Source organism: Pseudorasbora parva, chromosome 14 (assembly GCF_024679245.1).
Source record: "Pseudorasbora parva isolate DD20220531a chromosome 14, ASM2467924v1, whole genome shotgun sequence".
Taxonomy (NCBI): domain Eukaryota; kingdom Metazoa; phylum Chordata; class Actinopteri; order Cypriniformes; family Gobionidae; genus Pseudorasbora; species Pseudorasbora parva.
In genome coordinates this window covers 46,696,906-46,711,293 of record NC_090185.1, presented here as the reverse complement: position 1 = coordinate 46,711,293, position 14,388 = coordinate 46,696,906, and positions in this window count along the sequence as shown.

Sequence of the window (14,388 nt, the reverse complement as noted above, 5' to 3'; positions counted from 1 at the left end):
TACTTTATCATTTAAATAGAGTGCACAGTGTTTCAGTGACTGTCCAAAGCACGTAAATATAAAAGTGTGAAATGTTACTTTACCCGAGGTTAAAAGTGTGTTTAGAATGACGATAAGCTCAGTGTGAGAAGCCCTATGAAGTGCCTGCCTTTAATTTCTGTATACATTTTGAACTGAAAATGGTTAATTAATTTGATTGTGACAGGGTATAATTTATGTCAGAAATATAGACATGAGAAACTGAATTTCACAACTTTATTATACATGCTACATCCTGACTTCAACACACAATATTGTTAAAACACTTCCAACATTTCATTCTATTTGTTTGTACCCTTGTCTCATGAAGGAGCGGCGGATCACAGAAGACGTCTGCACTGCAGTTTAAAGACTGAGGAACAACCAAAAGTTTTCAACAGTTTAGTGGAAGAGCCCTGATTTCTGAAATTTGAAAGTGGAAGACTAGGAAAAAGCCCTTCAACTTTCACAGGCTGAATGGTTGACCGACAACTGGCCAAAGAGACAGTTGTCAATGTTTATAGAGGTTGCATGTATTTTAGATTTAATTAGTCATGTACCTGCTGTGCAATAACTTTAAACTTAGTTCAATTTATTCCCCTTGGTCTGATTGTGTATTTTTTTTATATATATATTTATATATACTAGCAAACCCAAGCTAGTATATGATGCCTTTGCTACTTAAGGGGATTTTAAGGAACATTTTATAAAATTAAACAATTTCTGTGTGTTTTGGGGTTTGATTAATCTGAATTATGCATAACAGTGTAGAATTGTGTAATGTATATTATGTACTATGAATAAAAGGTTTATTCTGAGATGCTTGAGTAAAAAAAAAAAATATTGTGTCATAAAAATAAATGTTCAAATGCTCAATCTTTGTTTTCATTTTTTGTGTGTTAAGATTTGTGTTCAGTTTATCTAATATAATATTTAAGACATAATATAAATAAATAATAATAATAATAGCAACTTTTTACTTTAAAAAAGTTACAATGTTTTTTTTATAAATACATTTTTAACTTAAATTATTTTATTTTGTATATCTATCTAGCCTATCTATCATCTCTATCTATCTTCAATTAGAACTTATTAATTAAATACTTGACATTATTAACATCGTTTAAACTTTAGGCTTGAAACGCTCCAAATAGAGCAATGTATACGAAGATAAATCAGCTCCGCCCACTTCCGGAATGAGACTGTGCCGTGGCGCTGTTGTCGTCCTCAGACTGTTGTGAGTGACGTATATGGGTTCTGCGGTTCTGCAGTTAGACCTGTCTCGCTTCCGGGGGTCGGGCAGGAGGCTCGGTGGGTACCGGAGGCCAGCATTGAGAGGCTGGTCTCCCTAGTAGAGTATTTCGTGGCATGGTTATGCTTCCCGAATATATTTACTTTGGCTCTGAGTCCCGTTGGAAAAAGAGTGCAGACTGCAGTTCAGTGTTCCAGGCCCGAGGTATGATGTATAATATAGGTATGATGACGAGTCTGATAGGCTACATAGCCTACCGAATGCAGTCATGTCAGTTTTCTTATTTGCTGTTTTTTTCTGGTTACCAGTTGAACATATCAGAAAACAATTGCGACCAATCACGGAAAATAGGGACACAAGTCGGTTCTAGGGCATTTTGAGTTATTCACAGATTCTGAAAGTGTAGTCTCCAAGCTTTCCAACGATGTGTAATACATCTGATAATATTAGGAGAAGTTGTGGCCATTTGAATGTAGGCATTTAAAAAGTTTAAAGGGGAGAAAACGGCCTCTAAAGTTTTGACGTTCTTACCTGTTCTCACCTGCTGGGAGTGACAATAGGGCTCATTTACATCTCATTTGCATAAGCCACACCCCCTGTAAAGCTGCATGGTTGCATAGTAACGACAGACGCAACAGGAAAAATCGAACCGCATACTATTAATAATAAAGGATAGCAGATGCTAACATTAACATCTAAAAGCCCATTATAGAAATGACGGTTTTGGCGAGTGATACGATGCTAACGTTTACAATTAAAACGACAGTTAAGAACAATAAGTAGGTATGGGAAGGTCTAAACATGAGATAACGTGTGTGTGTTCTTAGAATAAACACAACATGACAAATATTGATGTTTATGGAAACTCACCCCATAAGAAACAGAAAAGTATTCTTGCAGATCTCGTTGCCTTACCATAGAGCGTTATCTACAGATCAAGCGTGATAACAGGAACATTAAATCATCTTAGAGAAAGTTTCATTGTGTTGACTGTCGTAACTGAACGTGGCACACACACAGTTTAAAGCTGAAAGGAGAGTGACTGACAGGGAAGCATGCATTGACGTGAACTTGAATTGAATGACTTAAAGGGTCATGAAACCCCTCTGCTGCAGCGGTGTTTTTTCACACCTTCGATTTGAAAAAGCTTGTTAAAAGGGGAGTGGTCGACTGTGAAAAGGTGGGATGGTATTGTGTGGAAAGAGGGAATGGTTTGCATAAATAGGCGAGTGTCAGTAGGTTGATTAGCGATACCAACAGCAGCAGTTACAGCGGTTCTGAGACATGTTCTTGGTTCACGTTGGCATTGTTTACAACAGTGAGATTAAATGAGGGAGGAGTACAGCGAATGAGAGAGCTATGAGTGGCGCGTGCAGCAGAGATCGCAAATCATTCAGCAGTTCATCTTACATTCAGTTTGGCAAGATGAACAATGCGCCGACGTGATAAGAGAACGTGAATCCCAACATGCGATGTGATAGATATGTGTAATTCTAGATCGGGGTAAAAGCGAAGGGGTTTGAGGCTAGTCTCGACCGCGCATCTGAAGCACAGAGCGACGCGCGCTGGGTTGCAGTGACGATCCGCGCTGTCTATCACTCGGCAGCTAAATCTATATTTGTCCAAATATGCACACTGTTTCACTAAGAGCCCGAACACATGCGGTTTAGTGCATGGCTGTGACCACAAATAAAACGGAGAAGACGTGGCAATTTTGTTCATTATCCTACAGATTACAGATTGGTTATTTTGCACTCCTGACATAAATTAGATAGTCAACGCTTGCAGGTTCGGCGTGCGATTGCTCAAGTTAATTTTACTTTACCGAGCCTTTGTAGCAAAGGCTTCCACAGACGGCGCCGGCTACAGCTCGCTCGGCGCCCTTTACGCCCTTTAAAAATGGCGGATCGGAGCCGATACCGATGCTGAGTATCGGATCAGTGCATCCCTATTCAAAACAATCCTCAATGCCTCACCCCACTCCATGTCTCCAGACATATGCGCATCTTATGTAGAACCTATCTTACTCATGCTGCTTTTTTAAATAATCAACATATGAAATAAAAAATATATTAGAGGCTAATATTTAAACAAAGCCTAATTAAATAGGCTATAGGTTTTCTTTAACCCATGGCTTATGAAGTCGCCGGCTCATTCTGGTGGACATTGACCTTTATGGCAGCAGATATAACTCACAATACAATAGACATTTTTAGCAATACAGATATGTGTAAGACATAATTATAAACTATAAACTGTCTACTTTTATTTGTGTACATTCACAAAGGTCGTTGATTCAGAGAACAGATTATTCTGCATGCACTCCAAACGCTGACTTCCTTTAAAATATATATATATATTTTGTTTATTAAACGCAAAGTTTTTCATTTTAAAAGCATTTCTAAATTCAGTTCATATTTCTAAATGAAATTCAAAGCCAAAAAAACGAGGAAAAGGTGGATACCACGCCTATCCTTCCATTAAAAATAATGGCTAATGCGGTGCTGGGATATACACAAACTTACCAACATACGTTGCATACTTTTTGGAATGACTTATCATGAGAGGGAGAAAAACGTTTTAGACGCATAACAGCAGTTAATGGAAATGCCTTCATTTTGCAAACGTTTTTTAATCGACATTTATCAGCCTAAATATCACAAAGGTTTTGTGCAAATCTGTAATGGAAACGCGGCTACTGAGAGAGCAGTCCAAACTAATTCAAGTGGATTCTGGCCAATAATGTCCAATAATTCATGTCCTGCCACTCTCTTTCCGCAGCTAAAGAATCCAGCCGTATGTTGTACATAATGTCTGGAGGAAGTTTCTGGCTACAGGACTGTCTCCCATGCAGAGAGTTCTCTTTTCTCCTCGTGTAGTCAAAGTTACGGATTTTCTTTTTCCCCATCGAATGTTACTATGCATATAGCCTCTTATATCTTACGGTCCAACTCGTCTGACACCAGTCTGATACATTCTTCCTCTGCTTTATCTTCCCTCATTGAAGATTAGGGATATTATTCAGTCTTATTATGCTGCATTCATCGTCGCATAATAAGTAGCCACGCTTCCCTTGGAGGGCGGGGCAATACCTAAAGTCGGCTTAATTCCATTTCTATGGGCCTGCATGTCTGTTTGCTGTAGCCAATACTGTTCTCTCATTGAGAACAATCACTCTTCCAACTTGTTTTGAAGTGAATGAGTGGAGCAAAAGTGTGATAATTCACAGTGAGGCAACCACACATCACAGAGTCTGCCTGGGTGAGGGTTTTATCAGTTTGTGTTTGATCACCAGTCGTTACAAAGTGAAAGTTGATCATTTGAAAGTTTTGAATGGAAGCCCAACCTTGAAGTGTTATCCATGATTCAAAACGCATTCGGCATCAGGAGAAAGGTGAATAATGCTAATTAAACTACAGGCACATTACTGTTATGTTTCCAATAAGTCATGAAATTACCTAAATATTATGAATGTAATTGGAATGTTTCCGGTTATCTAACCTTAGGATATCGTACTGATGACGCTGTGAGTTGGTCATTTGATGGTAATGAAATTACAAGCATGCAACATTTTAGTTCCTCTGTCAGTTAGAAAGTCATGAAATTCGCAAAAAGTACAAATAAATTATGTAACCAACATGTCGTGTTTAGCTGGGTAATCTATGTATTTGTTCTATTACATCTATCATGCCTGTTGCCCTATTAAAAATTTCTAAATACATTTCAAAATAACACTTTTTATAGTGCATATAAAAGTAGACTTATAGTCATTTACTGTATAATTACAGTTTTTTTAATCATTATTTTACAAGATGTAACATTAAGCTGTAGTTCAGTCATGAATCTCTAGAGGGCGCAGATTGATTTTTGTCCTTAGCTTGCAGATTGCATGTAATCACATCATTAACACATGGCACAAGCTGATTGGCCACTGCTGAACCTGCAGCCAATGAGGTAGCTTGCTCAACATTTAAATAGACTGGTTCAGTGGTTGCTGTAAGCTAGCCCTTTAGTAATGTTGCATGGGTTGTGGTTATCAATGAAACTAACATGGTGAAAATGATGTTTGATGATTTATAAGTTGTGTTGATACAAAGAATGAAGACTTAAGCTCATATAAGCAAGCTAGCATGAGAATATGCATTTTGAGTCAATAGCAGCAGTAAATACACCTGATTAATGTTTGAGGTTTTTACAAATTGTGTATGCAGGAAAGAGTGAACAATTAAGCCTAAGCAAAGCTATCTTAAGAATATGCATTTTGAGTTGATAAAAGCAGCACCAGGAAAACAACTGGTACAAATCATGTTTGGTGTTTTACAGCTGAAAATGAGACAAGTAATTTGTAATTAAACTTATAAGCAAGCTAGCATGAGAATATGCTTTTGATTCAATAGCAGAAGCAGTAAATACAGCTTGTCAAAGTCATGTTTGGTGTTTTACAAGTTGTGTATGATGCAAGGAATAATAATTAAGCATAAGCTAGCATGAGTATGCATTTTGAGTCAATGAAAACAGCAGCAAGAAAAACCTTCCTGTGATGTTAAAGGCAAGCATAGCTTGGACGAGAACACATTTTAAGTGAATTTAGGTATTTTTTCATGAAGAAATAATTGCATGCAGCATGTGTGCTTAATCAGGTGGGGTTATCGCCATCTGTATTATCTCTCATCTACATAATTTGTTAAAATGACACATGCATGCACTAAGATACATTTGAGCCATATTGGCTCAGGCACATAACAGGTTTAAATCAAACGTTAAACAAACCTAAGGGTTTCATCCTGGTTCACATCACTATTCAAGAAGTTAAATAACTTGTTAAAGTCCAGACACACATAAGTCAAGCCACTAGATGTTAAGCCATGAGGCATGAAGTTGCCAATTGGAGCCTGAAGGTCAGGACGGCAGTGTTTGCAAAGGAACTTCTTATCTGTTTGCTTTTGCTTGGCCTGTGTAATCTTGTGGTCGTTCAGGAGCACCACATTACACTGCTGCTCTAGCTTTACATCCGTATTTGTCATGTGTGGTGCTTTACTTTAGCTTGACATGAACATATTTATCTTATTTTCCATTACAATGAACAAAATGTTTTGGGTGTGTTTCCCATACAAAGACACATCTTGCTGCTTAGCCACAGTAATACTGAAACTGTAATGACATGGTCACACTTCTGTCGTTTGAAACGCGTTGGTTCAACAATATAGAACTGGACTATCTAAACATTATATTTAATTTACACAAACAACTGAAAGCAATCCTGTTTTTAAATCATGCTAACATGCAGTATGTAATTGCCGTAGGGGAGAGTGGGGTAAAGTGAGACATTTTTTAAATTTGCTCTCCTCCAAGTGAACTAAAATTATATATATCAGTAAAATTGACACACATTTCCCATTAATTCGGGATGATTCTTAGCAATGGAAATGATCAGAATGTATTCAGGACGAAGGTCAGTGAAAATATATGATTGTTTAAAAAAAAAACAGTAACCTTGCGTGTCACTTTACCCCAGCTTAGGGGTAAACTGGGGAGGTGTCTGGGGGTCAGAAGACAGGACCCTTAGAGACCGCTATAGTGTCTGGGTGTCAGAACACAGGACCCTTAGAGACCGCTATAGTGTCTGGGGGTCAGAACACAGGACCCTTAGAGACTAGTGTCTGGGGGTCAGAACACAGGACCCTTAGAGACAGCTATAGTGTCTGGGGGTCAGAACACAGGACCCTTAGAGACAGCTATAGTGTCTGGGGGGCAGAACACAGGACCCTTAGAGACCGCTATAGTGTCTGGGGGTCAGAACACAGGACCCTTAGAGACAGCTAGTGTCTGGGGGTCAGAACACAGGACCCTTAGAGACCGCTATAGTGTCTGGGGGTCAGAACACAGGACCCTTAGAGACTAGTGTCTGGGGGTCAGAAGACAGGACCCTTAGAGACCGCTATAGTGTCTGGGTGTCAGAACACAGGACCCTTAGAGACCGCTATAGTGTCTGGGGGTCAGAACACAGGACCCTTAGAGACTAGTGTCTGGGGGTCAGAACACAGGACCCTTAGAGACCGCTATAGTGTCTGGGGGTCAGAACACAGTACTCTTAGAGACAGCTAGTGTCTGGGGGTCAGAACACAGGACCCTTAGAGACCGCTATAGTGTCTGGGGGTCAGAACACAGGACCCTTAGAGACCGCTATAGTATCTGGGGGTCAGAACACAGGACCCTTAGAGACAGCTAGTGTCTGGTGGTCAGAACACAGGACCCTTAGAGACAGCTAGTGTCTGGGGGTCAGAATACAGGACCCTTAGAGACAGCTAGTGTCTGGGGGTCAGAACACAGGACCCTTAGGGACCGCTATAGAGTCTGGGGGTCAGAACACAGGACCTTTAGATACAGCTACTGTCTGGGGGTCAGAACACAGGACCCTTAGGGACCGCTATAGAGTCTGGGGGTCAGAACACAGGACCTTTAGATACAGCTACTGTCTGGGGGTCAGAACACAGGACCCTTAGAGACAGCTACTGTCTGGGGGTCAGAACACAGGACCCTTAGAGACCGCTATAGTGTCTGGGGGTCAGAACACAGGCCCCTTAGAGACCGCTATAGGTTCTGGAGGTCAGAACACAGGACCCTTAGAGACCGCTATAGTGTCTGGAGGTCAGAACACAGGACCCTTAGAGACAGCTAGTGTCTGGGGGTCAGAACACAGGACCCTTGGAGACAGCTAGTGTCTGGGGGTCAGAACACGGGACCCTTAGAGACCGATATAGTGTCTGGGGGTCAGAACACAGGACCCTTAGAGACCGCTATAGTGGCTGGGGGTCAGAACACAGGACCCTTAGAGACAGCTAGTGTCTGGGGGTCATAACACAGGACCCTTGGAGGCAGCTAGTGTCTGGGGGTCAGAACACGGGACCCTTAGAGACCGCTATAGTGTCTGGGGGTCAGAACACAGGACCCTTAGATCCAGCTACTGTCTGGGGGTCAGAACACAGGACCCTTAGAGACAGCTAGTGTCTGGGGGTCAGAACACAGGACCCTTAGAGACCGCTATAGTGTCTGGGGGTCAGAACACAGGACCCTTAGAGACCGCTATAGTGTCTGGGGGTCAGAACACAGGACCCTTAGAGATCGCTATAGTGTCTGATGGTGAAACAAACAATCTGTTAGCATTGTCTACATCTGGCCGGATGGAGTCAGAGCGGATCCATGTGCAGTATGCATCCAGCATCTGCAGAGACAAAAAAAATAACTGATGAAACTGATGAAAATATCTTTGAAAATGAAAAATAATAAATTGCTGGCACTTAAGTTTAATATCAAATCTAGACACATTTTTTTGTTTTCTGCTGTCTAGCTGCTATCCAAGTTATCTGTCTTTATGTGTAGTAGATCAATCTTGACGTGTTTATATTCTAATTATTCACATGTCTGCAGTGCAATTTTTGTCATTTGAGTACTTTGATTGCTATCCACAACATTTGTATTATACCCCAACAAATGTGATGCATTCAACGATGTTACATGATGTAATTTAAGCAAAGATCTCAGACTGTTCTTTATTCTGCAGCAAGCAAGCAAAAACTGCCCTCTTAATATAGTGGGGTACCTGTGTTGATACCCAGGAACTAACGTGTACTTACGCTGAAAATATGATGAGACCAGGCTAAGATTCTCCCCAGGTGATGCCGTTTACCCTGGACTCAAACAATTTTACATAGTTTACTTTAAAGTGGTTACACTATACATAAGTGTGTTGTAAAATATTTGAGAATATTGTTGTTGTTTTTTTCAACAAAGAACACAAATACACAGTAATGCATATTTGTCTTACAAAAACAACACAGATTTAAAGTTGCACTTACAGTGAGCTATACACAAAACAACAGAATAAGCTGAAAGAATTTATATTTAGAACTGCAAAGTGAATGTAAAGCAGGAATTGTGCTTGTAGTTGAGCAGAATCGGTTCAGGGGGTTGCTGCATGAGTTATGAACATAATAAAACTGAAAACATAAAATGTTCAAACAACATGCAGTGTATATATTCTTTCAGAGTGCTGAATGTATTTGTAGCTGCTGCTTAAGCAAGTCCTCTCACACACACACACACACACACACAAGCACACACACACACACACCATGTCAGTTGAAATGCTAATGAGCTGGGCCACTGCTACTTAAGTCCTGTTAGACACAGAAGCACTTAGTAAATCTAACTGTACTGTATACTGGTTATGTTGCAAATATATTTCACAAATGAGAAGTCAAACTATCGATGAGATATTCGAAAATTTTGTTTCAAGCATACCCTTGTGAAAAAAAGCACTTTAGTGTACTTTTATAAAGTGTACTTATTACACAGATAATATACTTATACTAAATACACTTAATTGTGAATTAAATTCAATGTTTTCGGTGTAATTGATTTCAAATTTATCACATATTAAGTTGAAATAAAATACAATAAGTTGCAATTAAGAGTGATTTTTTGGAACAACTTAAGTGTGACTTAAATACAACTTTATATGTACTTTCATAATCGCTTCTAGTGTATTAAAATTGTAATTAAAGTGCACTGCTCAATGTACTGACAAGCAATTAATGTGAACTAAAACATACTTTAATGTCAGCTAAATATACACTTAAGTGTGAATTAAATGCAATGTTTTCGGTGTACTTAACACACATTATATGTAATTGATTTAAAATGTATCATATATTAAGTTGTAATAAAATACAATAAATTGCAATTAAGAGTGATTTTTTTGAAACAACTTAAGTGGGACTTAAATACAACTTTATATGTACTTTCATAATCACTTCTAGTGTATTAAAATTGTAATTAAAGTGCACTGCTCAATGTACTGACAAGCAATTAATGTGAACCAAAACATACTTTAATGTCAGCTAAATATACACTTAATTGTGAATTAAATGCAATGTTTTCGACACACTTAATACACATTAAATGTAATTGATCTCAAATGTATCACATATTAATTTGAAATAAAATGCAATAAGTTGCCATTAAGAGTGATTTTTTTTAAACAACTTAAGTGGGAAATAAATACAACTTTATATGTACTTTCATTATCCATTCTACTGTCTTAAAAACAAGCCATTCATGTGAACTAAAATATACCTTAACGTAATTTACATGTACACTCTAATATAAAAAATACATTCATAATTACATTTTTCAAATAATACAGCTGCAATTTCGTATAATAAACACATCCAAATTTAAATCCTCTACATTTATTGACAAAACAATTTGTAAAACAAATATACAACAAAACTTTTTTTGATGCCCGAGAAAAACCCAAAAAACTATTTACACAAACACAAATTCATTTAGAAAGAGTCTGGAGGACAATGAGGATTATATGCAATTATATGTAATTATTTGCATTATTATATATCTCCCTCATTCAAAGGTACCTAAATCTACCCGTCACAGAAAAGTACCTCACACAACAGATGAATAAATACAAACAAATGGAAAGAAAATAATCGTTTCATGTAAAACACTAAGATTCACAACTTTGGGTAACGTTAATTAGTTAACTACTTAATTTAACATGAACTTTGAATGAATAATAATATAAACATTTATTTATCTTAGTTAATGTTAATTTCAACATTTACTAATTAGGGGTGTAACGGCACATGTATTCATACCAAACCGGTTCGGTAAAGGACTTCCGGTACAGTGCATGTGTGTACCGAGCGGTACGAATGCAATCTTTAACAGTTAACAGACGGCTTGTTTAATGAGTGGAACACACTTCAATACAAGTTTCCATAAGAACATATGTATTCTGTCAATTTTATCACGAAATTCAAGTGATGCCATTTTGATGCTCTTTAATGTGACATGACAGATCACTGTAAAGACACATCAGTTCAAGCAGCAACGCGGCACGACAGAATGTGATCACCTTGTCATAGTCAAAGAATAAACATGAATTAACATCAGAAGGTATGTTAAAGCAGCACTAGGTAACTTTTCAACCTTCATAATATATTTTTTAAGACTCTTGTGATGATAAATCGACTTAAAATAGGTTGAATGACACGTCTGCCATAGCCTGATGGGGTCTGTATCATTTTTAATCGTACTTTTAAACTTCGGGTTTCGGGTAGTAACCCGAGAAAAAGAAAAGAACTACAAAATTCGACTGCTTTACGGCAAATACGTCACTTCCACCAACACACACACTTCCTTACATTCGGACGTGCGAGCCCAACTTTGTTCGTCGGATAATATAGTCATGTCCGAAGCAGCAGAGACAAATAAGAAAGAAAAGGTTGTGTTGGAGGAAAGCAATAAGAGGAAATGAAAAAATGATAGGATTAAAGGCAGGACGAGGATCAACATGTGACCAGCGTTTGCTCGTCGGCGTGAGCTGAAGGAGGCGTGCCCGACCGATGCTGTCCTGCTTGTTACGGTGAGCTACCACTCAAACACTGAACTGAAGTATCATATAGATTCTGGAAAACGCTAACCAATAGACTACTATAATGACGCTGGCTTGTAAACGTGAGCATCGCGATCATTTGCCGTTTGAAAAAAATAAAACCCATGAAATTATATTCATATGACATGCTGGAGCATATGCCACTGACTGTACCTGGGATGAAGACATTTCACACATGCCAGAAGGACTCCTCTTGCAGTTTTCAGGGGAACTGTTAGTGCTGCACCGACCCACGGGACGCTTTTATGAAGTTATTTGGCCCGCACCGCACCACTGTATATATTTTTACAACCCGCCGCGCACCCGCGACCATTAAATAGACATACGGGGTCCGCGGGTTATGAGACGACTGACGCATCACTAGTTCAGGGCTATCAGGGTTGTCATGTCAACAAATGCACGCGCGATGGCATCCCCTGTTGTAGGATGACAGCTTACGACAGTAGTTGAGGACATTATTTTTTCCTAACTGTAGGGGGACCCCGAGAGCAAAAGTAGCCAAGTGGGGCTTTAAGGATACATTACAACTTACTAAAACGTATCACATCGTGTAATCGTTCAGTGTTTCAACAGCAGAAAGACGTCGATAAAACACGGCTGTCTATTTACTAGAGAGATGAACTCTTTCACTAAATATATGCATTATATTAGCCCATATATTCATCATATTCTACTTAACCTGTTAGTGATATCTTGATTAATTAAATTTATTGGAGTAATTTATATAATGTTTAAATAAATCTGTCATGAAAATGACAGCCACTGTGTATAAATTATTATATTTCAACAACGAATTGGAGTAGGAACATCATTTTATAATTAGATTTATAAGTTAATGCAAAAACGGTCTTATGAGAAGTTTACATGTTTGCATACAATGCGAGTGCAAGTAAGGCCTCCCTATATAGTCTACACTATACAGCATTACAGCATTCTTTGTCGTTTGATTAAACAGAAACAACAAGGCAATTATATATTACATTCTGAATCAAATTATAATCTTTGTGTGCCCTTTGTTAGAGTTAAGCTTGGTAAAACGTCCTTCAGATATGTCGCAGCCTCAGATTGGAATTTGCTCCAGACTGAGTTGAAGCTAAAAGATCTGGTGACATTTAGTCATTTTAAAATTTTACTACATCATTTTGAGAGTAAATTAATGGTGTGTAATTGTTTTTGACTGGTTGTATGTTTTATGTTTTTTATGTGACTTTTTATGTATAACTGTACATGCAAACACAGCTGCCTATCTTGGCCAGGACAGGACATTTTAATCTCAGTGAGTTTTTCTCCTGGTTAAATAAAGGTAATAATAATCATAATTAGCAGAGATATTTTTTATATTATATTTTTAATTCTTTAAGAAACCTTTAGTTTAGGACAATTACAATTTGTTCAGTAAACCAATAAAAATAAAAAAAGCATTTTTATATTTAGTGTTCTCTCCCCGAACTGTCAGCTTTGTGTACTGTTACAGCCCTATTATTAATGCAATCTTAAAATCAAAAGTTGTATATGCACTGCATGAAAAGTGGGATTTTCGTCAGTAAGCGGCACTGTAGATTGTCGTGGAAGATCAGGTTTACGACTGTACACGGCAGTTTGCAGGCGACACCGAAAACTGCCGTGAATTGTCAGAAATTGACGTGGGCCTTGCTTGGCAGCTGTCCCCCCCAAGACCCCCCTTCCCTTAACTCCAGGGGAGGCTTTAACATGTAAATGAACATGCTGTGAGCTATACAAATGCAAATCAGGGTAGCAGGAGTTTTAACCCATGTGACATTTTTCTAAAAGGTATTAACTTCCTTCTAAGAAAATCTCTTAGATAGATCAGGCTCAGTATAGCCTAATTGTAAAATCTTAAACTTAAGCTTGAATTTATATATTTGATGAAAGTATTCTAGATTATTTACTGTGTGTCATTTGCAATCAGTCCCCGTGAATTCAGTGCGACTCGCAATTTTGACCAATCACCGCAACTTTTACCAATCATTGCGGTCTCCTGCTAATAAGCGGCGTCATACATCAGCAAACTTTATATATCATATATCATTGCCTGTCAAAATTAACGTGTTAACGCAAATTAATTTTAACGGCCATACATATATATATATATATATATATATATATATATATATATGTGTGTGTGTGTGTGTGTGTGTGTGTGTGTATATATATATATATATATATATATATATATATATATATATATATATATATATATATATACAGGGGTTGACATTAACTTTTTTGCTCACCGGCCACCGTGGCTAGTGGTTTTCCAAAGTTACTAGCCACTCAGCATTTTCACCGGCCACAATTTTGCTGTTTGGAAATTACATTGTATATGTTTAAAGTTGACTTTGGCATATATAAATTACTTGATTTTGAATCATTTTACTTTATTTAGAAGATTTAAAACCCTTTCAAACTTTCAAATGCAGAATGACCCCCCAAATCTTGTATATCAGCTGGGATGTGCAGGTGGGCAAGGGGTGGGCAATATAATAGATTATAATAGAATATAATAGGCTAATATGAGAAAGGTAATATGACAGGCTATGAGTTATTTTTGTTAGGATATATATATATATATATATATATATATATATATATATATATATATATATTTTAAATATATAATATA